The sequence below is a fragment of the Eulemur rufifrons genome, chromosome 30, assembly GCF_041146395.1.
Source record: "Eulemur rufifrons isolate Redbay chromosome 30, OSU_ERuf_1, whole genome shotgun sequence".
NCBI classification, from domain to species: Eukaryota; Metazoa; Chordata; class Mammalia; order Primates; family Lemuridae; genus Eulemur; species Eulemur rufifrons.
The window spans coordinates 108,145,046-108,172,319 of NC_091012.1; positions in this window are offsets into that span (position 1 = coordinate 108,145,046).

Genomic DNA, 27,274 nt, shown 5'->3' on the forward strand with positions numbered 1-27,274 from the left:
AATATTCTGTAGCTGATTCATGAAGACTATGTCTTCCTGTGCTCTGTTGCAAATGTCAAATAGTTTCCTGAGGTTTTCCTCTGGATCTACTTAATTATCAGAAGTACATCGTCATTCTTCTGAGTCTTCTAGATACTGTTTCTGTCTTCTTGTTCTGTGGTATTTTTCACAGGCCTCATTGATACTTTTTATTTATTTATCTTAGTCCTTGGTCCTGCACACTGACCGATGCTAGTGGTAGAATATCTTTCTTCTATTTACAAGAAAATGACAGATTGATGTGCAAGTTAAGCAAAACTTAACTTTGCATGTCTTTGTACCTTGCAAGCTGGTCTCTCTTCTTCCTGTCCTACCAGTTTGTTCTCTGTCACAATGGTCTTCTGAACTGATGTGTTACATGGAAAACTACAATTTCCAGCCTGCACTGCTACTTAGGGTCTTCTTACAAAGGCCCCATATAAATAATACCCTACCACCTTGATACCTGTGGATGTACTATCTATCTCTTCCCATACCTGGGAGAAAAGAAAGAGAGATGCCCCAATTTTCTGGCTGGTTCAAATCCTGAATCTCAGTGAATCTCTAGTGACTGAAGCACAAAATATTTTTCTAACCTTTTGTGAAGTTGTCTTTGTGTCCAAACCCAGTTCCTGTTGTCCTGGAATTAGTTCCAGTTTCTTTAAGGTTCACTATTATATTATCCACCAGTCTTATTTTCCATCTTGGGAGCTTCATTTTTCCCCTAGGCCTTCATTAGTGTTTTTGTTAGATACTGAGAGAAGCTTCCCTGGGGACTGCTAGCCAGATGCCACTTTGAATAACAACAGCAGCAGCAGCTAACATTTATTGAGCACTTACCATGTACCATCCATCCATTTTCTCATTTAATCACCACAGCAACCCTCATTTAACCTCTCTAAGACTAATTTGCCCAAGGACACTCTCTGCTAAGGACATAGGCTGCCATGTACATACACTTAAACGCATTTGCAAACTCCGAGGCTGTCTGAGATTCAAATAAATATGGTATGCCATCTTTTTAATGATTTTTCTAAATTTCTTAATCTTCCTGATCCTGAATTAACCCCTCAAATGCCAGCATTTCCTTCTCCTTCCCTTGCATGCTGATATGATATATAACCTCATAGATAACATTGTAACTAATCTCTCACTTGATATACATCCATGTCATTCATATTTAATTAATGGGAATTTAATAATCAAAGAGCCCTTAAAATTCTTTTGGCTGGAGAAATTATATGTTCCAGGTGCTTGGAGTGAATATTTTACTTCTCTGTCATTTTTAAATTTTATAGAAGAAAAGTCTTTTGTAAAAATACATGGGTCATATATACTTTCAGACAGATACAGGACATAAATGCTAACAATAGTAGAGAAGTAATTTAAATGAGCAGCAAATTCACCAATAGAAGGTCACAGGAATGCTAAGAAGGCAAAACACCTGTACACAATTGTTACAGGTTGAATTTTCTAGAAAGCAGACTGGGTGGAATTGAACTATGCATGATGTTTTTAGGGAGTGATCAACACCTGTGGAAAGAAGACAGCAGCAGGATTGAGAAGAGGGCGAAGTTGAGCTGTAATGAAAGCTCAACAATAGCCTCAGCTAACCCCCTTGAGGAGCTCTAGAGCCTTCAGAGTTGTCCCAAGTTGGGCCAAAATAGTCAGATCTTTATACTCCTTCATCAACCTGTAATTAGAAATGGGGCACCTAGAAATGGAATGATCTTGGTGAAGCCACTCTCTGCAGCCTGAGACAATCTCTGAAGGTGCCAATACTGGAGGCTGATTGCTGACAGCACTCCTGGTGGCCGGAACAACCTCTCCTCCTTTGAAGGAGGGCCTGGGAAGAGGAGAATCCCAGTATTCTCCATCACAATTCTCTGTGAAAAGTCAGTCATTTCAGAGATGGCCAAACTGCATAAGTTCATTTCCAATTACTTTAAGGCTTGGTGTAATTTTGTAGCACTTTTTAAGTCCTAATAAAATAAAGATGCTAAGTGAATCACTGCTTTCAGTGGAACTTGGCTACTAATCACTAAATACAAGAGCATTTGGGGAAAAAAGAGAACTGACTTCCACTGGCACTCTATGGTCCAGGAAGTATACTAGGTCTTTAACAAACATAATTTTATTTCACCAGTCCAACAAGTCTTTGAGTTTACAGGTGAGAAAACAGAGATAGTAAAGTTTACCCACAACTGGTCAATTGTACACTTAGAACTGAATTGCTACAAAACTGTTAATCCACCATGATCTTTCATCCTGACAAAGTGGCTCTGATGTCAGAGATATCTCACTCCTAGCTCTTGGAGCACTTTGGCAAATGGTGGCAGAGCCTATGGCCAGGGAGCCTGGACCAGAGCAGATGGTCTGGATGGTGCCCAGAACCACCCCAGGAGAAAACGAAGGGCTGCCATGCTGTCCCTGGACAAAAGCATTAGGGAAGGCCTTCTTGGAAACCTCCAATGAAAGGGAATCTATTAAATGTGTCCCCTCACAAGGGTCTTCAATGAGCCCAGCATGTTGATGAGTCTTTCATGCCTTGAAGGAACCTATGTGACAGAATCCATCAATCAACCAATATATTCTGAGAGCATGTGCCATATGCTTGGGCAGAGGAGGCACAAAGAGATTTAATGACAGCATGTTATCATCAGGAAAGCTCTGGCTTCCCACTTCACTTCGAATGAGATCCAAATCCTTTGCCATAGTTTATAATTCTTGCCTTATCTGCCCCCTGTCTATTTCTCAGATCTTATCCTCCTCCTTCTCACTTTGCTTTAGCCGCACTCATTTATTTCACTGGCTATTCCATTTGCATGGAATAATCTTACCCAAATCTCCGCATAATTGGCTTATTCTCTTCCTCCAGGTTTCAGCTCACATTTTCCTGTTTCAGACTGGTTTTCTCTGATTCCTGTAGCTAAAGTCATCCTCTATCACTGGTATATCTTCTTCATGGCATTTTTTACTTTCTGAAGTTATCTTCTATGCTCTCTATGCTCGTTTACTTGTTCATCATTTATCTCCCCCAAATCTGAAAGCTCCTTGGGAGTAGGGGCCTTCTTTATCCCTACTACTTAGAATAGTGTTTGACACACAGTAGGGACTCAAATATCTATTGAATGAATAAAGCAAACAGGAGGCCTAGGTTCCATTCCTACTTCTACAAGTTATGTGAAATTGGGAGGATCATTTAATCACTTTGAATGGAACCTTATTTGTCTAGAGCAAAGGTTGTCAAACTATGGCCCACACACCAAATATAGCCAGTCATTTATTTTTGCAAATGAAGTTTTACTGGAACATAGCCATGATCAATCATTTATGTATTGTCTATGGCTGCTTTCATGTTATAATGTCAAAGCTGAGTAGTGTCACAGACACATATGGCTCACAAAGCTTAAAATATTTATAATTTGGCCCTTTAAGGAAAAAGTCCATTGACCTTTGGACCAAAAGGTGCTGGTCATAATATCTACCCTGCATTCTCCTCAGCATTTAAGAAGATATATGTGAAGTGAAAAATGCTACTCATGTAAGGGGTGAACTTTATTAGGAAGATGATTGTCATGAAGCCACTGCAATCAATCAATCAACCAATGATTGTGTAAAATAAATGCACTGAATTATATGATTCAGACTATTTCAAAAGAACTTAAGAGAAGTGTGAAATCATTCCTCTAGGCATAGGCCAGGATATTCTGCCTGAATATCAGCCCAACTTTGGGGTAAAAACTATCTCACCAAGTGAAGATGAAAAGGAGGCAGACACACCTGGGATCAAATTCCCACTCTAAATTTTTCAGCTGTGTGCTTTTGGAATCTTGCCAACGCTGCATGTCAAGTTTGTCATCTGTACAATGGGGATAGTAACAGTACTGATTCCATAGGATTTTTATGAAGCTCAAATGAGATAATCCCATAGAAAGAGACAACATCTATCTCATTGTGAGTATCATTAATGGCAGTTGCTGCATCATCATCATCTAGTTACCTCTCCCATATTCTTAGCTAATTCTGTGGCCAGGGGAAAAAGTTTGTATGCCTGTTGATTTTTATCCATTCTTCTCTGTTTCTCCTGTATTCACTTACTGCATCCAGGGCTGTACCACCCACTTCCCATATGGCCCGAGAACGTTGGCTTCATCCTAGCCTCTCCTCCCCCTCACTCCCTACATCGAATAGACTGTCAATTTTTGCCTCGTAGAATGAATCTCTATCTATGCTTGGGTCCCATCTTTAGGACCAAGACCCTATTTCACAGGTTCCCCAGCTCCTGTCTCAACTCCTGTGAGAGCCTTCCAGGTGGGCACTTGACTCCAGGGAACTGCAGCCCCAGCCCATCCTCCGTACAACCTCAGTGTTGTCCTCAAAAATAACATTATGCCACTTCTTTACTTTAAAAGTTCTGAGGTTCACCCATTGTTTGCTTATTGCATGAGGCCCTTGTAAACCTGCTACCTGCCCATGTCTGGGGTCTCATCTTCTTCCACCTGTCCCCTGCTTGTCCCCGCCTCATGTCTGTGTTTCAATCACATGCACCTATTTTCTCTCAGTCAACCTGCAGAACCAAGAGTGAGGGAAAAATGATCACTGTTATAAACTACTGAAATTTAGGGCACTGTTTTTTATGCAGCATTATCTCAGCAGAAATGTGATTATATAGTGACAGAAATTATAACTGAATAACCAGGTATTGAGCTAAAGCTTTATCCCCTCCTAACATTACATCTATGGCATAACTTTATTCCAAAATAAAGTTGTAGTTTTAAAAAATTACAATAAAAATATATATAAAGAGGAAAATCATATATTCTGTCTTTCAGAAACATTTGCTCAATGTGTGTCTTGTACACCCACAATTTAATCTCCATTAGTAGGGACAATTTTCTTCTTTAAAAATATCATAGTAAAGTGCTGAAGGATAGAAAGTATGACTGAAGAAAAATCAAAGAGGCAGAAAAATGCAGAGGAAATGGCACCCAATGAGAAGCTTGAGAAGAGGTAACACAAAATGTAGACAATTAAGATTAATTGAATGATTCAGGGTGGGGGGAGGAAGCTCAGCAAGAGTCCAGTGAGAATCATGCAAGTGTGTGAATAGGAGGTGCCCCCCAAATGGCAGGAAGAGTGAGAAGAGGGTAAAAATGAGCAGTGCCTTGGATGTGGATTTGAGCCAGGTGAGTCACCTAAGGGAGGCCAGAGCTGTTGCTGGGTAAGAAGATCCTAAGGTCAGAAGAGAACAGTGTTCCCAAGTAGAGGTAGCCAGTAGATTAATTCTCTTGAGCATTTATCTGAGAGCCTTAATGGATGCTTGACGATCATATTGCCCACATTAGCTACTAAGGCAACTTGACCCTCAATGTGAGGCACCACTGGGTCCATTAATTGCCCTGCTAACACCCTGACCTCTTTGACAATGTCACATATACAGTTCTATTCCCCAATTGGCTTTGAAGTGCCCCAGCAATAATTGCATATTGTTTTTCTTACATCGTTGCTAGGAAGAAAGGAAAGGAGGGAGGGGGAGAGGAAAGAGATGGAAGGCAGAAAGAACAGGCTGTAATTCATTCTTGGAAACTAGTAGAGCCTATGTATAAGGCACTGCTGGTACCCTGGGAATTACCCAGCAAGGTAAAGATGTCCTCTTAAGTACCCAGGGCCATGTGCGTGTACTCTGAATCACCTCTGATCTTCAGCCTGAACTAGGGAACCTGAAATGATCCAGGAGTTGAAACATCTATCTAATTTTTAGCCGAAATTCCTTGAATCCTTGCTGGGAACAAACATGGGGGTGGGTAAAACCCACAAGTTATCATTAGTCATCAAAGGAAAGGCATTGTTCCATCCAGTCTTTCTAGGTAATTAATGTCATGGGATCACGTAAGAGCCCATGGTGTGAAATGAGTATTAAGTACCATGGAGAACTGATCCTAGCTCTTTAAGTGATTCATTTTAACAAGGACTTTGTGTGCAGTGGGTGATTTTGGAAATGGGTTTTCTTTGATTTCAATGCCCTAGTCTAGAACACAGAGTTCGTAAAAGTTCAATTAGTATGGAATAAGATATAGCCTGCAGTGGTCCATTTTAGAAAAGGGATTCCTTATTACTTATACTAGAAAAAAGGTGTTAGTGGTAAAAAATAGTAATTAATATATTTTACAAGAAAAAATGCCCTAATAGTCCAACAATCCCTAACATAATAGAATAAGTAAGAAATAAATTTGGAGTGAATGAACATTTTTCTTCCATGGGCCTTAATTTCCCATATTTAAAATGAGCAGGACAGTCCAGAAAATTTCTAAGCTTCTTCCTGGTGGTAAAGAGCCAAGATCTCCAAGTCTGTGTGTGAACACAAACTGAGGCTAAGACCTCCTGCCTGCAATTAGGGTTACTCTGAATCTGGCATTCCAGCTTTACCCTCATATCACTCCATTTTGCCTTAACTCATACAACTCACTAGGAACCCCTCACTTTTTACCTGGACCAATCTTCTCATTGGGACATCCTTGGAAAGGCCAGGCCCCAACTCATTTCTATATCTCAGCCACACTGTGTCCTTCATTTGGAATGCCACCCTTAGATTACCCAAATTCTACTTTTCCTTCAAGGCACAACTCCCTGTCCACCTCTTCTATGAAGTTTTCCCTGACTAGATGAGCCCCAGCTCTTTCATATCTCTGAGCTCTTGTCTGTATGATCTATAATGTGATTCTACACAGTCCAATATGTATTGTAGATGTTTCATTTAGTTTAGGAGCTTGGGCTATAGAACCATGTTGCCTAGGTTTCAATGTCATCTATACCACTTATTTACTCTAGGACCTTGGGCAGCTCATTAACCTCAATTAACCTAACTATGCCTCAGTTTTACCACCTATAAGCTGAGGATAATAATGATGTATAATTCTGAAGTTCTGTGTCACGGAACCAGTCTGGGCAAACCATTCAAGTAAATACATTGAGAATGTTTCAGAAAATATGTTCAGTGTCATACAACATCAGCATTACACAATACTTTTTTAGTCTATTTAAAATTTTTTATTATTTAAATATATTCATGTCCATGTAAAAAATTTTAAAATACAGATATATAAATAATTCACAATCTCACCACCCAGAGATAATCATTGCTTAAAAAATGTTGCATTTATTCTTACTGATAACTTCTCACAAATTATGGTAATTTTAAAATATGTCCACAAAGTTTTTGACACACCTCTCTTCAAAACGTGGAGCCTAATTTCCTTCCCATTGAGAGTGGGTCAGACCTAGGGACTAGCTTCTAGCTAATAGAATGTGGCAGATGTTATGGTGTGCGATTTCTGAAACTAGGTCATTAAAAGTATTGCAGTTTTCAATCTCTTTCCCTCCCTCCCTCTCTCCCACTTTGTCTCATCACTCTCTCTGGGGGAAGCCAACTGCCATATGGGGACATTCAAGCAGCCCAGTGGAGTGGCCCATATGGTGAAGAACTGAGCCCTCCTGCCAACAGCCATGTGAGTGAGCCATCTTGGAAGCAGATCCTGTAGCCCCATCAAGTCTTCGGAGACTGCATACCCAGCCAAAATTCTGACTCCTACCACATCAGAGACCCTGAGCTAGAACCACCCAGCTAAGCTGTTCCCAAATTCCAGACACGTGGAAACTATGAGATCATAAATTGTTTCAAGCCACCAAGTTTTGGGGTAATTTGTTAAGCAGCAATAAAGCACAAACACACACACTATATATGTCAGTATATGTGTGTATATAGGTATATATACACACATATATATATAATATACATTCACTATATTTTTTAAAAAACTGGAAATTATTTCAAATACTTTTTGATTGTAAATAATTCAGTTTTTATTGATAATAATATATCACAAACCTCTTTCCATATATATTGTCAGTGATATTATTTTAACACATTGACTGTCACACTGGAAAAAAAATTTTCCTGGGGCTAGGGTGTTTCATTAAAACAAAACAATCCTTTATAATTTGTTATTTTTTATTGTTTTCTGTGCATGAGTTATATGCAGCACAATCCACATTTTTAGAATTCAATTGTCAATATTAATTTTAACAATAAGAACATCAACAAGTAAGATTTTCACAAACCAGCTACAGGGTTTTGCTTCATTAGGCTCCTGGCTCAAAACTAACCTGAGTTAAATACAACTCACATGGCAGTCAATGTGTTAAAAGGGTCAAGAAATGCACACAGCCCCTGCCAAAAAAAAGAATAAGAAGAAACTACTTCATATGACTGCTGGGGTGTAAAATTTCCCTAACAAGAGATAAAATTTATATTCTACAATTTGAAATGAGGCTTGAAATGCAGCCATTGCTACCACTGCTAGAAGGAGAAAATTAATTTCAACTGATATGTTAATGGCTGACATATCCATTCTCTGCGTAGTGGTGGGTTTTGTTACAGGAGGATGGCCTTGATAGGAATGAGGTAGACAGGAAGACAGAATGGGACATATCCATAGATAGTTTGAGGCATGGTACAGAAGATTTAACTGAGGGAGGTTTTGGACTAGACATGTGGAGACCTTGAAGATTAATGAACTCTCCCAGAAGGAGAAGAAAATTCCAAGGAATCTGGGCTAAGCCCTGGGTGAGTTTCTATATATAGATGGAAAAAAGAGAAAGAGAGATCAAGAAAGGAAGCACAGAAAGAGACAGCAACAAGGAGAGGGAATACAGGAGCAAATAAGGCCATGAGAACCAAAAGAATGAGTGTCAGGAAAGTGAAAGGAAAATAAGCATGGTCACAAATCTCAGAGGCTATTAAAAGAAAAAAACAAAAAAGGACCATTGGATTGTACGAGAATGTCATTTAATGGTCTCACAAAGTACTGACTGGGGTGAGCAAGAGGGACAAAACCAAATTCATGCTTATGCTTGGTTTGGTTTGGTTTGGGGTTTTCTTGCCTTTCTTTGATGCAGCCTCTGTGGCATCCCCCAGGAAGGCTCCCCTGCCTCTCTAGGCTAGGCTAGGTGCCACATGTCTGTGAGTTCCCACAGCACCCTGTGCTCCCGCCTCATAGCATTAATCACACCACATATTGTATATATAGTAATGTCATGTTTACCCATCTTTCCACCTCTAGAAATAGAAGCTGCTTGACAGAAGGCAATGTTTTGTTCTCAGCTATATCACCAGGACCTAGCACACTGTCTGCTACATTGTACAAGCTCAGAGAATCTTTGATGAATGAATGAGTGATGTGGAAACAGAAGGAAAAGGGGAGCACCTTTGTTTAGAGGTGTGGTCATGAAAAAAGGGAAGTAGTAGAACTGTAGTTAGCATTAGCAAGAACATCGAGGTCAGGTGAAGGGATGACCTTTCAAAGGAGAGCTGGCTTGGACCTTGCCCTAAAACCATCTAATCTTAAAACTAAGGATGCACCCAACTTTAGGTTTTGGACTCAATATTAAGACAAAATCAGCAACAGTCTTGGCCTGGGGAGGCCAAAAAAAAAAAAAACTAAACACCTATATTATTTTGGGTATCTTTACATTTGTGAACAATCAATGATTATGTGATGATGCAGATTACCCTCACATGTAGTCAACATAACACTTGTGCAATGAATAAGACATCATCCTGATCGATATTATCAGAATGTTCACATTCGAATCCTAGTTATAACTTGGAGGTAAGCATTCTAGATATAACTTGGAGTAAAAATCTCCTCATGTACTTTATACATTGAAATTCTTTCAAAACATTGAAGTATAAATGCATATATATCTTTGCAAAAGTTAAACACTACTATAATTAGTGATGATGTGAAAGCTGTTAATTTTATGTTCAAAAACAACTATTAAGAACTTTCAAGTAGTTAAATAAGTAGAGATGTAGATTGACAGTTTATGCCATATTGAGAGAATATTAGTTAATAAGTTTAAGAGGAACATTAATTCATTTCTAAAAGCCAACTAGTGTTTTATAAAAATTTAAATTCAGTAATAATACAAGGGCAAATAATAGAGATTAGACTATAACACACATCTGTATTTTGGAGGATTATTTTCAGTGCTATCATTTATATTATGAAAGAAGATAACATGTAAGACTGTTTCTGAAAATTTAAGAAAGCATCTTCCTCAAGCAATGCACAGAGCTTTATTTGGGGAGGATTGCTTCCATTAAAGTGCATCACCATAAACCAATGTTCAAGTCCAAGATATTTGGAAGAAATATCCTCAGCTTTAGTGGGTTTCTAGGAAAGAGAGAAAGGCTTAATAATCTGGTGGCAGCCTTACTCAGCCACTCATTTGAAAGTGAGCATCCATTTAGTGTCACAAATGTACACTATAGCGACCACACAAACGATCCAGCAGCTGACAGTACCTGGGAAAATATTGTTTCTGATTTACAATATCAATCTCATAAAAGTTGACTACTAGATTTTTAATAACATTTTGATACACTTTCAGATGTATCCTTAGGACATAGAAGTTCATTTATAATGGTGATTTTCAGCTTTGGCCTCAGCTTTGATTGAATATGATTTGTAACACTGGCTTTTTAGCATTTGGCCAAAATGTGTATTCAGTGCACTGTAATAAAGACAATAGGTCCCAATGGGAAACAGATCATCCCTGCAACGTTTAGAAGTGAATTGTGCCTCCAAGTTTGAACAGGGGAACTCCTAAGAGGGTTTGGTGCTCCCAGAGGAGAGCTGGGGTTGATGGGAGGATTGACCTACCTCCTTTATCCTGATTATAGGAATAGTGAGGTGAGGCCTCCCTGAGAGATGACATGAGGTAGGGGGTGGGGAGGGGGCATTATGATGGGGAGTCACATTCTGTGTCTTCAACAGGCCAAGTGGGTGGTGAGAAGAAGCACAAAAGAGAACCCTCTGGTATTGCAGTAACCAAAATAAACCCCCTTCTTATATGGGGCTTGAGGCAGGCCCTCTTCATCCCAGATTTCTCTTGAGAGCAAATGCTCATCAGCATGAGAATTGGAGATGCCTGGGTATGTGCTGACAGATGTAGGAATTATTAAGCATAGCAGTGGAGGTGCTGTGTGGCTGCAGGGATCAGAATCCCCGGGGTCACCAAGATGCCAGACAGAGCTGGCACTGAGTGCCTGAGTCCTGCCCTCACGGCCACTCGCCAGCCTGTCTGTCTTGCTCAGTGTGGGGGCTCAGCTGTCCAGACCCCTAATTGCTTACCAACTGCTTAATCCTTCCCATTGTTCATAGAGAGATTTGAAGCAGAATAAAATTCACCTTCCAATTACATAGCAAGTCTAAATTGTTCCCTACCATTCTTGAATTTATCTGGGCATTTATTGAGCACCAAACAGGAAAAAAAAACTGATGTTTAAGAGTCCCTGGCATTACCATAGAACAAGATGTTAGGAGTATGAAATATAGATTCCAACAGAGTTTGAAATCCTAATTCTTTTACCTCCTCAACCTTGGGCAAGTTATTAAATCTTCTTGAGTCTTAGTTTTCCTCATCTGTAAAATGAGATTAAAACTCTGACAAGACCAGTGAGCTCAATCACTTTTTTCAGCTGGAATTTTCAAGACTCCTCAACCTCCTGGCTATTCATCTGGCCTCACCAACTTTGTTAAGGTCTTTCATTTGTTCTTCTGGTAGAAAAAATCCAAGGTTGAGGAGGGAGGTCAATTTGGGCATAAACTCTGTTCACCCTGGATTCAGTGTTCAGGCAAATCAGAAAGTCTGCTGGGGCCTGTTTACAGGGCAGGCCAATGTGCTAGCAGGAAAGACCATCTCCCAAGAGAAAGCAAAGGCCAACCAGTTGAACTCAAGACCAAGAGGCAAGTAGATTTATAGAATCACCAAAAATCTGATTGCAAATACTTTAGTTATATTTTATTATATTCAATGATAGAAAGAGTGTATTATAGTGTTTGCAAATTTGGAGATTTGTGAGGGTTTAGGGATGTAGCTCTCTCAAATATCAAAGGCTTAATGTGTTATCTTATAGATTCTTTCTATTCTTTTAAACAATATTTAAGATGGCTCCCAAACTCTGGGGTATCAGGGTACATATAAAAGCTACTAAAGCCAACTAAAATCCATAGCAAATAATGAGTTATGTGCTTAGACTTTCTGGACAAGGGGTGTTTCCATTAGGTTATATTAGAACAGCATCTACCTGAGCAGGGGGATTTATTTATGTATTCAATAAATATTTACTGAGGGCTTCCTGTCAGTGTAAGTACTAAATAAATAGTGTGCTTAGGCAGGAGGGTCACAAAGGCAGCAAGATATGAGCCCTGCTTTCAGGTTATTAGTTTGCCTAAAAAATAAAAATCATAATTTCTTTTTTTATTTTAGCATATTATAGGGATACATATGTTTAGGTTACATATATTGCCTTTGCCCCACTCGAGTCAGAGCTTCAAGCGTGTCCATCCCCTAGACGGTGCATGCCACACTCATTAGATGTGTATATACCCATCCCCTCCTCCCCATTCCCATCTGCCCAACACCCAATGAGTGCTTCTACTGTATGTGCACTTAAGTGTTGGTCAGTTAAGTCACTTAATAGCAATTTGATGGTGAGTACATGTAGTGCTTGTTTTTCCATTCTTGGGATACTTCACTTAGTAGAATGGGCTCCAGCTCTATCCAGGATAATATAAAAGGTGCTAGATCACCATTGTTTTTTTGTGGCTGAGTAGAACTTCATGGTATATATATACCACATTTTATTAATCCACTCATGTGTTGATGGGCACTTGGGTTGTTTCCACATCTTTGCAATTGTGAATTGTTCTGATATAAACTTTCTAGTGCAGATGTCTTTTTTACAGAATGTCTTTTTTTTTCCTTTGGGTAGATGCCCAGTAGTGGGATTGCTGGATCAAATGATGGTTCTACCTGTAGGTCTTTGAGGTATCTCCATATTAGTTTCCACAGAAGTTGTACTAGTTTGCAGTCCCACCATCAGTGTATGAATATTCCTATCTCTCCACATCCAAAAATCATAATTTCTATCTCCATGATATTTTACAATTTTCAAAGAGTTGTAACACCTATTTTCATTTCATCTTCAAATATTCCTGTAAGACAAGTACTGTTAACTCCATTTTAAAGATGAGGAAACTGAGGTTCCAAGAAGTGAAGACATTTTTCAAAGGCCATGAAGTTAGTACATAATCACAATTCAAACCTAGGTTTTCTGACTTTAGATTTAATATTCTCATTTACCATGACTGCATCCTGAAAAAGAGACTCTACACCTTTGCTAAGTCAAGGTGTGAGGGAAGAGGCAGAACATTTTTTTAATTGATTTTCTCATGAGGCCAAGTCCACTTGGCCCTGTCAAAAACAACACAGATGGAAGAGTACATGGAAAAAGGCTTGTTTCTTACTTTCCTAAGGCTTTCAAATTAACCGAATGTTAAGAAGCATGTGAGAAAAATTGGAAAGTGATAGGAAAGCTTAAACTAGAATCAATAGGGTGGTAACACAGTCTTATAATGATATGGCCCTTGTCCTTATGGAGCTTACAATGTCTGTCCTGTTCAGCATTATATGTCCCAGTGCCTACCACAGGGCCTGGGACATAGTAGATATAGATAGTCAAAAAAATATGTTGCATAAGTAAAAGACAGGTCAATGGGAGCAAATAAGTAACTACAAAATACACCTTAGTAGATATTAAAACTTCAAACATGATAAAGAAGGAATCCCAAAGCAATAGGAATTAGATGTTTTATTTAATGCAGGGCGTTTGGAAAATTAAGTATGTATTTGGAGAAAATCAAGTTAGAGCTCTATCTCATAATATAAGTAAATTCCAGATAAATCTGAGTCAAATGTTAAGAAAAAAATCATTTTTTAAAGGCAGAAACTATAAATGACAAGTGCATTGATTTCTGACTGACAGAGATTTCTAAGTACAAAAATAATGTAAGAAATGATAATGTAAACAACTAATAATATGATTACATAAAAAGAAGACGTGGTTCTTGGATTAAAACATTTAAACTTTTATATATCCAAGGGCACCATGAATGTTATATGATGAACTAGGAAATATATTAAAAATAAATAAGAAAAATAAATATTAGTCCCTTAACATATTAAAAATATATAAAAGCATAGAAAAACCATCCCTTAAGATATAAAAAGACAGCAACCCAACAAGAAAAACATAAACACAGTTAGAAAAATAGTCAAAGGGCATAAAAAACTAATTCATAGAAGAAATGAAAATGGAAGACAGCCAGAAAAGTATTCAATCTCACTGTTAATCAAAGAAAAATAAAAGAACAATGACATTTTTACCTATTATATTTGTAAAAATTAAAATTATAATGCTAAATACTGCCAAAGGTATGATGAAATAGCCCTCTCACAAACTGATGGTAGAAATTAAAATTGTACAAACTTTCTTGAAGACAATTGGCTATGATCATCAAGATATTTTTAATGTGTATAAACTTTGAATCAATAATTCTGTTTCTATAAAATCATCCTAAGGAAATAATCAGAAATGCAAAAAGTTTTATATACAATGAAATTCATCATAGCTTTCTTGTAATAGTGAAAATGGCATAAATAAAATAAATACTCCACACTAGAGAACTGTTAGGCCAATGATTCATATGATGGAATACTATGCAGTCATTAGAAATCAATCAGGTTTTAGATGAATATTTATTGAAATATAAAATATTTTATATGTTAAAAAAAGGTAGAAAAAAACTCAGACTACAAAAGAGTACTATAATATGATACTACTACTTTGAGAGATAAAAAGGAAAGAAAGTAAAAGGGAGAAGAAAGAAGGAGAAAGGGAGGGAAGGAGAGAGGAAGAGAGAAGGGGAAAAAAGAAAAAAATAATGGAATGGCAAACCGTTGAGATTTTGTTGTGTATCTCAGGATAATGATATCACAAGGGATTTCTTATTTGTTATTTTGTTTTTGTTTTTCTATGTTTTGACAAATTTTCCACATTTTTGTAATTGAAAAAATTATTTATTTAAGACTGCAAAGAATACCCAGAAATCTCTGGGCAATAGGATTATAAATACTCTTCATTTTCCTCTCATATGAGAATACTCACAGCATATAAAAATATTTCTTATGTTTTTACAGAAAGCATGAATTATTAATATTGAAAGGAAAAAAGTTCTTTTTTTACACAAAGAAGATATGAGTGTCTCTTATATGTGACATTTTATTTTCAATATGAACCCCATAGTATTTGTATAATACTATGAAATATATTTTTAATAATGAAGATCTGGTCTGAATAATCTAGCGTAGATGAAGAGTTCAAAATGGATACAAATTTCGCAGTGAGTCCCAGGTATCAAATATACTTTCAGTTCTTTCCACAAGGAAATTGTGACAGAAATGAAGACTTACTCCCCTTATTTTCTGTTCAGCTTCCATGGCAGCCTGTGGGATGGGGAAGGCTTAGCTGCAAGAATGTCCTTGTGCTAAGAATTTGAGGGAGTGAGGAACAATAGTTGGGGCGTGGCTGGGTGGAGAGGTCTTAAGAATAGTATTTACAGGGTCGGTACACATTTTTTCAGGATCCTACAAGTTACCAAAAAAGGTTGCTGTAAATAATCTGTTTATTTCTCCTTATTTGAAGCTTAAATAATGTTGAACAGCTTTTCATTAAATAATATTTAAAAATAACAATGGATGACATCTATTGAGTGCTTGCTGTATGCCAAGCATTGTATTAAATTTTTGTCCATATATTATTTCTTTTAATATGAACAGGAGCTCTATGAGGCAGGAATTATTTGAATCTCCATTTGACAGATTAAAAAAGGCAAGGCTTGAATCTGTTTAAGGTATCTCCACATTGCTTTCCACAGGGGCTACACTAGTTTACAGTCCCACCAGCAGTGTATGAGTGTACCTATCTCTCCACACCCATGCCAACATGTATAGTTTGGGGACTTTTTGATAAAGGCCATTCTCACTGGAGTTAAGTGATATCTCATTGTGGTTTTGATTTGCATTTCCCTGATGATTAGAGATGTTGAACACTTTTTCATATGTTTGTTAGCAATTTTTATATCTTCTTTTGAAAAATTTCTATTCATGTCCTTTGCCCACTTTTTGATAGGGTTGTTCGATTTTTTCTTACTGATTTTCTTGAGTTCTAAATAGATTCTTGTTATCAGTCCTTTATCTGATGTGTAGTATGTGAAAATTTTTTCCCATTCTGTAGGTTGTCTACTCTCGTGACTGTTTCTTTGGCTGTGCAGAAGCTTTTTAATTTGATCAGGTCCCATTTATTTATTTTTGTTGTTGCTGTGATTGCCTTAGGGGTCTTCTTCGTAAATTCTTTGTTACACCTACATGATGAGTGTGATGTGCACTGTCTAGGGAATGGACACAATTGAAGCTCAGACTCGAGGGGATGGGGAGGCATGGGCAATGTATATAGGCTGATCTTTTGTACCCCCATAATGAGCTGAAAAACAAACAAAAAATAAAAATAAAAATAAAAGGCAAGGCTTAGAGAGGTTAGGTAAAGTGTCCAAGTTTCTAGCAAGTAGTAGAGCCAAAATTTAAAACCAGGTTTATCTGAATTTAAGCTCCAAGTGCTTAATAATACATTGACTAATGTATCTACTAAAGCTAAACAATACCCAACAAAAATTCATTCATATGTTCGCCAAAAGACACATACCCACTAGAATGTTAAATAGCACCACTATTCTTAAAAGCCAAAAACTAGAAACTACCCAATATACATCAGCACTTGAACAGATAAACTAATTATGGTATATTTATACAATAGAATGCTATGTAGGAATGTGAGTGAATTATCTACAACTACATGCAACAAATGAATAAATATCACAAACCTAATGTTCAACAAAAGAAGCAGATCCCAAAGAGCACATACTCTATGATTCAATTTATTTAAAACATGCAATCAATGGTCAAAATGAATCTATGATTTCAAAATAAGGATAGTGGCTACTCTTTGAGGTTGGGGGTTGGCAAGTGAAGCCTGGATGGGGGCACAAGAGGGGTTTCTGGGGTGCTGGTAATGCTCCATTTCTTGATCTGGGTCCTGATTACAAAAGTGTGTTTACCTTGTGACAATTCATTGAGCTGTATACCTGATACAGGTGTACTTTTCTGTATGGCTAGTGACTTCAGAGAAAGACAGTAGTTAGTGACAGACATCTGGTTTAGTTTCTACATTGGGGAAACATAAATCATATTCGGCATACAGAAAAGTAATACAAAGTGATAAAAGAGGATCATGGAAATACTGATGTGATAATGATCAGCTTTCTGAGTATAAACAATTAGCCCTGGGGAATGACAAATAATATGCCACAACCAGCTCACTTGGTTACCTTTTCATCAGAATTCAGAACCATAGTGTGTCTGTTTGGACAGCAGGAAAGTGTTTGCTTTAATATCACCACCTGCAGAATGAAATTCAACCAATTAAGTTAGGAAATTGCCATTTGCAGATAATTATTATTTAGCTGGTTTCTAACTTCACAGCTCTGCAGCCATTTGAGGACAAGGTCCCAAAACTGCCATAGGGTGTGGTGTTGGAGCTGGTCTATTTTAACTTAATGATCTGGAAGAGGAAATAACCAGCATGGTAATGACATTGCAAATGATGCTAAATTGAGAGAGTTGCAAATGCTAATAAAGGCAGAGGAACAAAATGGGAAGACTTCACTGATAAAATCTGGGCTTTAGTGAATAATACCAGCGCATTGAATTCCCAGTTCTCTGCCCTAGCAATAGATTCCTGAGCACACTCTTTTGTGCTCAAAAATAAAGGTCTCATATCTAAAAAAATTGAATATTCTATTTCAGCATTGTAATTTTAAATAAATCTCATTTAATTTTAAAAATAGTTTCAGATTTACAGAAAAGTTTTGAAGATAGTACAGAGTTCCCATGTGTCCCACACTCAGTTTTCCCTATTATTAACATTTTACATTATAATGGCATATTCATTACAATTAATGAACCAATATTGATACATTGTTTCTTTTTAATTTTTATTTTTAATTGTAAATTTACAAAATTATAGTTGTAAATTTATGGGATACAAAGTAATCTTATGATTTATGAATACAATGTGGAATAATTAAATAAAGCTAATTAACATATCCATCACCTCAAATACTTAACATTTTTATGGTGAGAACATTTGAAATTTACTCTTTTAGCAATTCTTAATGTATAATATCATTATTCACTATATTTACCACACTGCACAATATATCTCAAAGTAAAAAAAGAAAAAAACTTATTCCTCCTGTCTAACTGAGGCTTTGTACCCTTTGACCACCATCTCCTTATTTCCCCCACTTGCTAGCCTTTGGTAATCACCATTCTACTCTCTGCTTCTTTGAGTTCCACTATATTAGATTCCACATGTAAATGAGAACATACAATGTCTGTCTTTCTGCACCTGGTTTATTTCACTTAACATAGTATTCTCCAATTCCATCCATGTTGTCACAAATGACAAAATTTCCTTATTTTTTAAAGGTGAAAAGTATTCCATTGTGCATATATATCTCATTTTCATTATCCATTCATCTGTTGATGGACACTTAGGCTTATTCTATAAACTTGGCTGTTGTGAATAGTGCTGCTATCAACATAGCAGTGCAGATATTTCCTCAATATATTGATTTCAAAACCTCCCAAAAGCAGGATTTCTAGATCATATAGTAATTCCATTTTTACTGTTTTCCATAATAGCTAATTTGCATTCCCCCAACAGTGTGCAAGAGTTCCCATTTCTCCACATCCTCACCAACACTTGTTATCTTTTGTCATTCTGATAATAGCTATTCTGACAGGTGTGAGGAGATATTTCTTTGTGGTTTTGATTTGCATTTCCCTAATGATTAGTGACATTGAGCATTTTTCATATATCTGCCCATGTGTATCTCTTCTTTTGAGAAATATCTATTTCAGGTCCCTTGCTCATTTTTAAATCAGATTATTTGTTTTCTGTGGAGTTGTTTAAGTTCCTTATGTATTTTGGATATTACCCCTTATAAGAGGTACAGCTTACAAATATTTTCTCCCAATCTGTAGTTTGTCTCTTCACTCTGTTAATTGTTTCTTTTGTTATGCAAAAGCTTTTTATTTTGATACAATCTCATTTGTCTATTTTTGCTTTAGTTGCCTATATTTTGGGCAGATACATTGTTATTAATTAAACTCCACACTTTATTCAGTCTTCCTTAGTTTTTACCTAATGTTCCTTTTCTGTTCCAGGATCCCATCCAAGATGCCACAACCCATTTAGTCATCGTGTCTCTTTAGGCTTCTCTTAGTTGTGACAGTTTCTCAGACTTTCTTTTTGAAGACCTTGACAGTTTTGAAGAGTCCTGGTTAAATATTTTGTAGACTATTCCTTATTTCTGATTTCTCTGGTGTTTTTCTCATGATTAGACAGGGATTATGAGTTTTGGAAAAGAAGACCACAGAGGTAAAGTGCTATTTCTATCATATCATATCAAGGGTACATACTGTCAACATGACTTATCACTGTTGATGTTGACCTTGATCACTTGGCTAAGGTAGTCTTTGTCAGGCTTCTCCACTGTAAAGTTACTCTCTTTTTTACCCCTCTCCATTACTGTACTCTTTGGAAGAGAGTCCCTAGGTGTAGCCCACACTTAGGGAATGGGGAATTATGCTATACTTTCTTGAGGCCAGAGTATCTACATAAATTATTTGAAATTTTCTATATGGGGTATTTTTCTATTCTCCTCCATTTATTTATTTCTTCAATTATTGAGTATCACTATAGATTCATGGATATTTATTTGGTACTTTGGCTTATAATCCAATATTACTTTATTTATTTTGTTACTCATATCATCCAAAATTTGACCATTGGGAGCTCTTTCAGTTGACTCCTATGTCTTTGACATACTCCTATCATTGTGGATCTTTGTGAGCACTTTCTTATTTTTTGGCAGTACAAGATGCTCCAGGATTATCTGTGTATTTCCTGTCTCCATCTTAGAATCAGCCATTTCTCCCAGGAGCCCTGGTTTCTTTTATTGGATCATGATATTAGAAACCAAGATCTGGGAACTATGTGTGATCACTGCTACTGTGATGTTTTTGCTTCTAGGCCCTCTAAACTGACAGCACAAGGGAAAACATTTGTGTATATTAACTCTGTATATACATATATCTATAAATATTTCTATATGTATCCATCTGTGTCTAAATTAAGCTTAACACGAGTTCATACTGATGTCTCCAACTTCAATCCATTACCAAATGGCTCATTCTACTCTTTTCTCCTTGCTTATCTGTAACCTTTCCACTCCAACAATGAGAAAACTAGCTTCAACCTTCTGCCATCCATTTACTTATTGTGCAATCCCAGTGTACATGTATAATGATTTCGGAATTGTTAACCCATACCCCAATGGGAAACAACTTTATCATCTACAGTACAGTGCTTATATACAGTTCCTTTTATCTTTAATCTTATAAACTCTACCCATTAGCTTGTACATTTCCCCCACCCTCTTCAGTTATGCTGTTTAATACATTTATAATAGAGCTAGATTTGTTTGGTCACATTTTTCTTTTCAACCTGGGAAACACTGATTTCCTAAGTGATTTTTAATTTGTACACATTAAGGTTCACTCTTTGGGCTTTAGTTCTATGGGTTTTGACAAATACACAGTATCGTGTATCTACAATTACAATATCATACAGAATAGTTTCACTGCCTTAAAAAAATCCCCTGTGCTTCTCCTATTCAACTTTTTCTCGCCTCCATCTCCATATCCAACTGAACCTCTGGCAATCACTGACCTGTTTACTGTCTCAAGAGTTTTGCCTTTTTCAGAAAGCCATATAAATGAAATCATACCAAATGTAGCCTTGAACACTCTCTTCTTTCACTGAGCAATATGCATTTAAGATTCATCCATGTCTTTGCATGGCTTGAAAGCTCATTTCTTTTTAATCACTCAATGATATTACATTATATGATATACCACAGTTTGTTTTTTTCTTTACTTAATTAAAGGACACTTTGGTTTCTCCTAGTTTTTGGCAATTATGCATAAATAAAGCTGCTATAAGCATTCATGTGCAGGATTTTATGTGGACATAAATTTTCAATTCATTTGGGTAAATACCTAAAAGTCCAATTGCTGGACTGTACGGTAAGACTATGTTTAGCTTTGTAAAACAGTACAAAACTATCTTCCAAAATGGCTGTATCATTCTGTATTCCCACCAGCAATGAATGGCAGTTCCTGCTGCCTTCATTCTAGCCATTGATCAGTATTGTCAGATTTTGGATTTTAGCCTTTCTAGTAGTTGTGTGTTAGCATCATATTGCTGTTTTAATTTGCATTGTCCTAATTTGATTGACAAATGACGGCAAGCATCTTTGCCATCTGTATATCTTCTTTAGTGAGGTGTCTGTTCAGATCTTTTGCCCATTTTTAATTGGGGTCTTTCTTTTCTTACTGTTGAGTTACATTCTTGGTATATTTTGGATACAAATCCTTTATTAGATAAGTATTTTGCAAACATTTTCTCCCAGTATTTTCCTCGCCTTTTTATTCTCTTAACAGTGTCTTTTGCAGTGTCTCTTCCGAAAAAAAAATTAACAATTTTTTTTAATACATTGCATTTTTTGTTTCTTTTTTGTCCTCTTTTTATGCCTTCTTTGGTGCTAATTGAACATTTTATATGATTCTATTTTATCCCCTCTCCTAGCATATCAATTATAGTTCTTTAAAAAAATTCATAGTGATTGCCCTAGAGTTTCCAATATATAATACATTTTAAACTGATCTAATTTTACCTTCAAATAATACTATACTGCTTTAAGCATAGTGCAGATACCTTAGAACAGAGTAATCCCACTTCTTCCTTCACATTCTTTATAAAACTGCTATTATTCACTTTATTTAAGATTTCATTTTACTTATCCATATGCTATAATCTCCCAATACATTGTTACCATTATTACTTTAAAGTAACAGTAAGTTTTTAGAATAATTAAGAATAAAAAGTTAAAGTATTTCATTGTACCTTTATTTATTCCTTCCCCAGTGTTCTTCATTTCTTTATATAAAACCAAGTTTCTGACCCATATCATTTTTCTTCTGCCTAAAGGACTTCTATTAACATTTCTTGTGGGGAAGATCTGCTGGCAATGAATTCTCTCAGTTTTTGTTCATCTGAGAAAGTCTCTATTTCTCCTTGACATTTGAAAGATAATTTTTCTGGATATAGAATTACAGATTGGTGAGTTTTTTCTTTCAACACTTTAAATATTTCACTCCACTCTCTTTGTACATCTTGGTTTCTGATGAGAAGGCCACTATAATTCTTACCCTTGTTCCTCTATAGGTAAGGTGTTTCCTCTCCCCTCAACCTTCCCAATCTCCCCCCAACACACACACACACACACACACACACACACACACACACAATCTTTCTAGCTTCTTCAAGATTTTCTGTCTTTGATTTTCTGTAGTTTGAATATGATTTGCCTAGGTGTGAAGGCCTTGGGGGCATGGGGGGATTTTTCCTGCTGGTGTCCTCTGAGCTTCCTTGATCTGTGGTTTGGTGTCTGTCATCAATTTTGAAAAGTTCTCAGCCATTATTACTTCAAATTGTTCTTCTGCTTCATTCTCCCTCTCTTCTCCTGGTATTCCAATTAAATGTGTGTTTTGCTTTTTGAAAGAAAAATTCTTTGATGTTCTTCTCTGTTTTTCCCCATTTTTTATTCTCTTTGCATATCAGTTTGAGAAGGTTCTATTGTCCTATCTTCAAGCTCACTGAATCTTTAGTCTGCTATGTCAAATCTACTGATCAGTCCACTGAAGATATCCTTCATTTCTGTTACATTTTTTATTTCTAGCATTTCCTTTTGATTCTTAGAGTTTCCATCTCTCTGCTTATATTACCCATATGTTGTCTACTTTTTCCATTAGAGCCCTTAATACTTTAATCATAGTTTTAAATTTCCTGTTTAATAATTCCAATGTCTGTATCATATCTGTGTCTGGTTCCAATGATTTCCTTGTCTCTTCAGACTGTGTTTCCCTTGTAATTTGTTGTTGAAATGCAGACAGGTTATATTGGGGAATAGGAATTGAGGCAAATAGGTCTTTAGTGTGAGGATTCACATTAATCTGGCTAGAAGTTGGGCTGTGTTTAAAATTTGCTATAGCTATAGGTGCCAGAGACTTCAAAATCCTCTAATGTCCTTGTTTTTGTCTCCTATCTTGACTTTGTGCTTCCCAAAGTATTTCTTCTCAGAGAGAATCTGTGTCTTGCAGCTCTTCCAGCAGTAATCCACTATCATACTAGAGTACTGTTTGGGTAGTTATAAGTATGCGGGAGGGAAGTGTTCTATAAATCTGGTGATTAACTCTCAGTGTTTTAGTGGGTCCGTGTCTCAGAGATGTAACCTTCACAAGTAATTCTCCAGTGGCATAGCTTTTTTTTTTTTTCCTTAGTCCCTTACTCCCTTCCTGACTACAACATTTCCAATCTATTTCCTCGAAGCCCTGACCCTTGAGGACTATGTTTTTCCCCTATGTAAGACTGAAGGGCTAGAGGGATCTGGCCAGGGTGGGATGGATGTCCTTTCTCCAGCTGAGATAAAGTTATGGAAATGTCTTTTCTCCTGGAGAGTTGGTCTTTGTTATGAAGAAAGCCCTGGGAGAATTTCACAATGATTATGCTTCCCATTTCTCTAGCAGAACCACCAGGAGATATTTCTCCAGTCTTCCCTAGGAGAATCAGGTTGGGCTCCTGGAGGAAAAACCCACAAAACTGCGGGACCCCTCTATAGCTGCAGCCCCATAAGTTTCTTATTCTCATATTAGTCCATACTCAGCCTCCAGTGATTCACTGAAATTACCATTTAAATGTTCCTATCAGTGTATGTCTCCAGAGACTTCTGCTCCAGGTTAACAGATCTCAGCGGTGACTCTCTGGATGCACCTGTCTGAATAGATTCCAGGGTGACAGTTTGTCTTACAAATTCAGTTCTCTAGTGGGTTCAAGAAAAATTGTTGATTTTTACTTTGGCTAGATTTTTCTTCTTATAAGGACAGGAATAATAGTTTCCAAGCTCTTTACATGTCAGAGCTAAAACTAGGGTCTGCACAGAATACATTTTAATCAAATAACATGACTAAAAGATGCCAAATATTATGTGTCTAAGAGAACCACTGAAAAGTGCCATTTGTTGAGCACCTGAGAATTTATATAGCTTATTAATTTGATCAACAAATAATTATTGAGTGCTTACTATGTGTCAGGTACTATTCTAGGGGATGAGGGTACCTCAATGAACAAAACAAAGTCCCTGCCTTCATGAAACTTACATTCTAGTCATGGGGAGACAGAAAATGATGATAAATGCTATAAATTAAAATAAAACTTGGTAAGGGTGATAATGAAAGGATAGACATTGGGGAATGCTATTTTAAAAAGGATGGACTGAAAAGCACCTCTGATAAGATACAATTTGAAAAGAAATCCCCCAAAAGTGAAGGAATGCCCCTATAGGATATCAGAAGAAGCATTTAGAGAACATAAAGAAGGCTGATGTGGCTAGAGTGGAGTGATCAGAGAGAGTCTCAGGAAAGGAAGCAGCAGCAGGCCTCATCAGCCATGGTAAGGATTTTAACTTTCACTCTGAGTGAAATGGGAAACCACTGGAGAATTTTCAACAGAAGAATGACATGAGTTGATGTATTTTTAAAAGATCACTCTGGCTGATACATGGAACACAAAAAGTTGGGGGTGGAGAGGACAAGATGGAAGCCACAGAGAGTTTAGAATGCCATTGGAATAGTCCAGGGAAGAGATGATGGTGGCTTGGAGGTAATGAGATTTTGTCAGATTCTGGAATTATTTTGAAAGCAGAGACAACAGGATTATTGATGGATTGGTTATATTATTCAACTCTTAGTAAAATAAGGGTAATAAAACTTTTGTGAGCTGAGGAAACTAACCCTCAAGGAGACCTTATCCAGGTCCCTGAGCTAATGCATGGCAAATCAAAATTTAAAGCCAAATCTTTCAGGCTCCAAACCCCTAACTCTGTGACTCTCCACTTACAGGCTGTTAGAGATATGAGGGATCTTTGAGTTAAACCTAACACTTCACTTCACAGAAAGAAAAAAAAAATACTGAAGCTTCCAGAGGTTAAAAGACATTGTCTCAGTTCTATAATTAGTGAAGGGCAGAACTGAGACAAAAGACCATTTGGTGACACCTGAGTGGGTCTCTTTCTACTCCACTGTATTGCCCTTTCATCTGATAAGCAGGAAGAAACAGAGGTAGCAAGTAATTGTCAATTAAACAGAAGTTCACAATAAGATTGCGCTATAACAAAATCTACTGCATATGGGTCATCTTTGATGAGATATCACAGGACAGGAGTGATATTTATCACACTGCACTCTGGACACTTCCCGTATTTTTACTTATTAACAAAATGATGCAATGTCTAAGGAAAGCCTTAAAAAAAAAAAAAAAGAAAAGAAAAGAAAAATGAAGCAAACAAGCAAGCAAGCAAATGGAATCCATGAAGTCAACTGGTCCTAACTACCTAAGAAACATGCCAGGGCTGGCAAAATGGTTGAATTCCGTGTGTTTTTGTTGGATTCTTTGGGGACTTCTGTGCCAGTGATATGAACATTTTTGCTGTGGAACTGCTTAGTATAAAGAAGCAGCATTATTCTGTTCATCTTAATTGGCTGTTTTCTCCAAGAAAAGATATTCTTGGGAAAAAATAAACAAGTATGACAATCCTGGAAATAAACTGGGGGCTTTCACATTTTGTAAAATACTTTTTTTCACCTAGTAATGCCTATTAGTCCTTCAAATTCAACTCAATCTACTATTTACTAAGCCATTACTATGTGCCAGAAACTGGGCTAAGTTATTTATGCATTGTTTATTTAAATCTCCAAAGCAACCTTATGCGGTAAGCATTATTACCTCTTTTACAGATGAAGTGATGAAGGCTACTGGTTTGTATGCCTTCCTTTTGCCACAGAGAACCCTGGGTTTACCTCCACACCTTCACTTCCAAGTGTAAATCAAAGATTACTGTGCTGTGTGATGTCTCTCTTCCAGTGTGCTTTGAATACCTTGAGGATGGAAACCCTTCTTTTTCTCTTCTTCAGTACTTCAACATACCCTGAGAAGTTACACAGATCTCTACCCCCAAGTATTTCACTTAATTCTATTTATTTCTGACAATAACCCTATTATATATTGCTTTAGGATCCTCCTGTTCAACCCATTAGTGAGGGAGGAGTTCCCACACTTGGGTTATGGGGATGGTCGAACTCATGATCCCTGACACTAGTCGGATGAGATTGACAGCAATTTGTTACATATACACATAGCCCAGGGGAGGCGGACATCATGTCATTCAGGGCCACATGGGGACTGCACTTAAAAACAGAGTGACCAACCAGGGGCTGTAGGAATCAGGCTTTGTAGTATCTACAGAATGGGGTGCCCCCTGGCTCCCATGGGAGGATGTAATTGGCTTATTTGAACAATTCCATGAGCTGTCAGGAAACTGAAATCCACTACTCAAAGATATGTAGGACCTGTGCCTGGTCCATGTGATAAGGCGGGTGGTTTGTCCAAGGTAGTGGTCCCCAACCTTTTTGGCACTAGGGACCAGCTTCATGGAAGACAATTTTTCCGTGGACGAGGAAGGAGGCAGAGCTCAGGTGATGATGCGACCAATAGAAAGCAGCTGTAAATACAGATGACGCTTCACTTGCCTGCTGCTCAGCTCCTCCTGTGCACCCAGTTCCTAAGTTTCATGGAAGACAATTTTTCCATGGATGGGGGTGGTGGGGAGACAGAGCCTGTGTGGCCCAGTTCCTAACAGGCCACAGACTGATACTGGTCCATGGCCTAGGGGTTGGGGACCACAGGTCTAGGGGACCATATTAATAGGAGCTGAATGAGGAGAGGAACTTATAATTAGTCCATTCAAAGCCCTCCTGATTTTACCTGATGTCGTAACGGGACATAATATTGAGTCTTACCTTCAGGCCTTACACCACAACAATGCATCATTATCTTCATTTTACTAACATGGAAAAGGAATTCAAGATGCTTAAATCACAGACAAGAGTACATAGTTGAGGTTAAACTCATGGCTCTCTGACTTCAAAATTATATTACAAATTGTTAATAGGACATCTTCAGTTTCTAACCAGCATTTCGATATGACTC